Source organism: Lucilia cuprina, chromosome 5 (assembly GCF_022045245.1).
Source record: "Lucilia cuprina isolate Lc7/37 chromosome 5, ASM2204524v1, whole genome shotgun sequence".
NCBI classification, from domain to species: Eukaryota; Metazoa; Arthropoda; class Insecta; order Diptera; family Calliphoridae; genus Lucilia; species Lucilia cuprina.
The window spans coordinates 66,447,353-66,452,584 of NC_060953.1; positions in this window are offsets into that span (position 1 = coordinate 66,447,353).

Here is a 5,232-nt window from a genome sequence, read left to right on the forward strand (position 1 = left end):
CAAAATAAAGAAAACCTTAACAAAATTATTATCTTAAAGAAACCCATAAAAATAAAACTAAACAAATTTAAGTTCATGTTCTTGCTGTTATATTTTATATTTTACTTGTTGGCTTAATTCTAGTACAAAAAACTATAAAGCAAAATTTTACCTTATCTACATTAAGGAGGTCTAGTTTTCAGTTTTCAGGGGACGATGAGACTATATTCTTAAAAATGTACAACAAATCTAAAATTTGTTTAGATATATTATTCGATTCTGGGTGCATGCGTAGATTCCAATGTCGAAAGATTCTTTCCGAAGTGTTTCTTATATTATCTTTAAACGATCTTTGAATGATTCTTAGAATATCATTAAAATTCCATATAAATTATTTGTTTTGGAAAAATTTTTGTGCAGCAAAGATTTTTGACTTTATTAAGAACAAAATTGATTCCATGGACAGACTTTGAAGATATTTTTACATAGTTTTGCCTAATACTATTTTGAAACATTTGGTTTATTGAGAAAAAAGGGATTACATTGAGGCATCAGGTTCAATAATTTTAGTTTATTAAGAAAAAATGATTACTTTGGCGCAACTGCTTCATACTTTTAAAGAGCATTTGGTTTATTGAGAAAAAACTGACTGCATTGAGGCATCAGGTTGATTCATTTTCAAAACATTTGGTTTATTGAGAAAAAAGTGATTACTTTGACGCCTTAGTTTCATTCTTAAGCTGAATTTTGATACTGCTTATAAAATTTCTGAAATATATTTATCAATAACAATTAAAAGTTTGACGGAATGATCATACTTCATTTTATTTCGTTACATGCTTCTAATGTAATTTATATAACTATAAATTAAATATAAAATATAACAACACTACCAAGAACATGTTCATTATTTCCCCAACAGTTTTCTAAAATTTTTCAAGAAGAAAATACTTTTAAACAAAAATAAACATTTTGTCTCACAAATGACCACATAATTGTTGTATGTATTAATTAGTTTTTCACTCATTCATTGATTAAATTGTGTATTAATCTCCGACCTTCTTTGTTTTTTTTTTATATACTATATGTATTTTTTTGAAAAAACACTTTATTTGTCACACTACTCTCTTTGTTCAATATCTAAGTCAAGTTATAAAAAAAAATGGTTAATAAAATTTAACACGTTATAGGTCTAAATATTAATACCACATATACATATGTATAAATTTATTATCACTATTATTATTATATTATTATAACTATTATGTATGAATTATTAAGATTATTATTTCATTCTTTCATTATTATTATTATTATTTTTAACAGATTTAAGTAATTTTAGAATTTTTACATAATTCCATTTAATTATTTTTCCATAACAACTACAGCAGAAGCATCAAACAAATGTTAAGTTATAATTATGTATTTTTGTTATTATTTTTTAACAAATAAAATAAAATATATTTAATAATGAAATAAATAAAGAAATAATAAAAACAAAAAATATATAATGAATTGTTATTATTTTCTTCTTAAGTTTGCAAAAATATTATTTCGTAAAAGAACGATGGACCTTAAGGTTTAATCGCTTATTCGGACAAATTTGGAATCATATGAATACGAACCGTACATCAATTAAAGAAACAGAGAACTAATTTAAAACTGATTCGAGATTTAGTTTATAAATCATAGCAACAAGTACGAGTTATTAATTTTGACTAGGACCTAAGAATGGAATTCAAACCTAATCCAACATGTGGAAACAAATTTAAATTTTCTGTTTAAAATAAGAATGAATACTTTACATCAAAAATCAGATAAATACATATATTTGCTTATCGATCACTTAATTAAGTATGAAAGCAAATTTAATAAAATTTTAAATATTGATACTATTGATGTTTAAATAACATGTATTATATCGGCTATAATTTTATAAAAATATACTAGTTGAAATATACATACAACATATATCTATATTTATTTATGTATATAGTTTTATACGGATCGTTAACATCCATAATTTTACAAAATGTGCACAAATATACAATAATTTCTATTTTTCTCACTCTCTTTTTCATTCTCTCTCTATGTGTGCGAGAGTTGCCAAGTTAGAGTATATCAATTCCCCCATAGATTAAACATCATATTTCTTTTTGGTAGACTTTTAAACCTTAAAAATTTTGATATATCTCGATTAATACTCGTTATGAATTTATTAAGAAGCGATTCGAAGAAGAATAATTTTTTAACGTTGAACGTTACCAATCCTAGCATTTATGATCTTGTGGACTGTAAGCAAACAATTTTACATATTACAATATTACATACATACAAACCCCTGAGGTAACCACTAATACAGGGTAGCCACTGAAGCAAAATCTATGTTACTCGCGTTTTATCAATCAAAAGACCAGCTTCCTGGCGGAAGTCCAAGCTTTAACTGTATGTGTGAAAAGGATTGGATTGATGAGAGCCCCAATAGTCAATTAGGTATCAGCTGATCGATTAGATTATAGCGGTTAGACTTGACGCAACGAGGTTTAAATTCAAACCAGTTTCAGAAGAATTCCAAACAATCACTTTGGTATAATCGGCAATAAAGTAATGAGGGCTGAATTAAAACCAAACGAGCGCAAGAAGAAGCAAAATAAATAAGTCCTAAGTTGTTATGATGAAACGTAAAGTGAACACGGGTAAACTATATAAATTTGGACGAACAAATTCTAACCATTTTAGAGCATGTGAGTAGGAAAGTGTTACTCCGAAACATTATATCTTTCATTGCGAGTGAAGTTATTCCAGATATTACACAATTTAGAGATACTGATTAGAAACTTTAAAGACACAAGGAGTATCTGAACCAAAATTATCCATAAGGACTAGGTGTATTTTTCGAATCTGTATCAACCTTTCCTAAGTGATCGCGAATCACTTGCCGGAATAAAAAGCATTCCAAATATAATTCACCAATGAACAACTAATTCTATATTTTTCTTTTGCCTTAAATAAGTACTTGGCAACACTGTTCTGTGCTTTCATTGAGTATGTTGCGTGTTTCGCATTTCAATTTGCCGTGGTCGTTTTTATTTTTTTAGTTTTGTTTTTTTTCATGTGTATAAATACTATTTTTTCAATTTTTTTTTTTTTTGCTCTGTAGGGTTTCGAATCGTTAACATCTTGTCTCTGCTGTCGCACTGTCTGCTGTACACTTATGTAGTCGTAACATAACGTATGAGTGAGTTTGTATATTTGTTTGTATGAATGTATTCTTTTGCCTGTTCGGTGCTGCTTTAGTAACAAACCATGTTTACACATTCAACGCAACTAAGTTCGATTATAGAGAAATGAAAGAAAGCCAATGACCCGGAAATGAAATCAGAGTTCTTAAATCATAAAAAAACGCTGCCCATTAATGAAATTCAAAATATGCAAACTGCACAGTTTTGTAAAGTTTTTGTTTTTTTGTAGTTTTCATAAAGTTTTTGCGTCATCTTAATTTTACTTGCATACACTTACAACTAGCGCTATATATGAATCGCGATACATCAAAAGTCGTTGTGCAATAGAGGCCTACATTGTAGTATTTTCATTCGATATATTTCCAAGACCTGGTTTTGAAACTTTATTGCGCTTAGTGATAACGTTCTTATATCTTTAGCATTCAACATGCACAATGTCGCATTATTTGCAACAATTCTACTCCGAGATTATTTTTGATCTTGATATAAAACTTTAAACATTTATTGATCAAATATTTCATTCCTATAAAGCAAGTCTTTTAGGAACAGGAAAATCTATTGGGGCCGTTTTACAGAAAAATTTTTGAAATTAAAAACATTTGCAACATCACTTCCATTATTGTTTGTAAGTAAAGGAAAATGTATTCAATTGTTACTGTTATTAACGATCCCGAGATCTTGGCTATTGTATGAATTTATCGATTTACCGTATTCGATATACAGCAAAAATAACAAATAAAGCATCTACAAATTAAGAGAGTGAGACTCCAATCAAAATTCACATCAGGTATTAAGCGATGTATTGCGAATATGATATTAAAGTACAAAACCATAAATGAATTGAATAATGACTTTTATATTAGCGTAGTTTTTTGTATTATTATTTTGTATATATAAATTTTTTTGATGGAAATGAATAGAAATCGCTGGAATATGATGACATATGTGTATACATTAACACCCATACTAAGTATATTTTTACTTTTGCTTAATAAATATGCATCTACTATGTATTTGGTAAACAATTCGAATCGTTTGAATAAGGAAATGGGTTTTTTTCAATACAATTGAGTTTAGTTTTTATAATTTTAATTCAATTAACATTATCGCCGTTGCAAAAGCAATGAAATGGAAGAATCGATCATCCATTTTATATCAAAATAACTCGTTTTCTTGTCACTTACTGTATATCTAAACTTGGTGAGATCTTAGTCTAAGCTTAATGAAATCCTAAGATTTCTCAGGGCTACAGGTTGGATTTAATACTATGCAATACAACAACGATTAGAGTGGAGTGCTTATGTCAAAACAGAGTCTTTTCGATTCTACTTGATTATTCGCACGCTGTGAACTCAGCCTCAACAAGAGAGTTGAAATATATATTCTCAAAAGTATCTGGAGCATTGAAATCGTGCTCTCTTAAAAGTCAACGAGAAAAATCAATCATGTCATAGACAAAACCAATATATGATTGTCTTGTTGTATTTCCATGATAGTGCTCAATCTAGGAATCTAATTTCCTATAATATTCCAACGTATGAATTGGATTCAATAAGTCACAATGTTCATCTCAAGAGTTCGCTGGTTTTAAAGCAAACGAAAAGTTTAGACGTTCATGATCTCTATAACGATCATAGATTGCATAGATTACCAATCAGAGCAATCATATCAATTAAAAAATAAAAAAATTTAATGAATGCTTTGTGCCGGGTATAGGAGAGGTTCCATCGATGTGCTCGTGATGATTGTGCATAAAATTCAAATCGCGCGAAGGGAATGTAACCGAATCAAGAGAGGCCTTTCGATCATTGTGGATGTAAACGGAAATGATGCTTCTGAAGCATATCCGAAAACGTGTCGCGATGATCAGATATAAGATAAATGATTACTTGACCGTCAAGAAGACCTTAAGCACTTCAGGTTCATGACAAGAATGAAAATGAAATTTTTGATACGCGGTGACATAGCGCTTTAAAAAAACCGAGTATAAACAACTTCGAATGAAATTTTT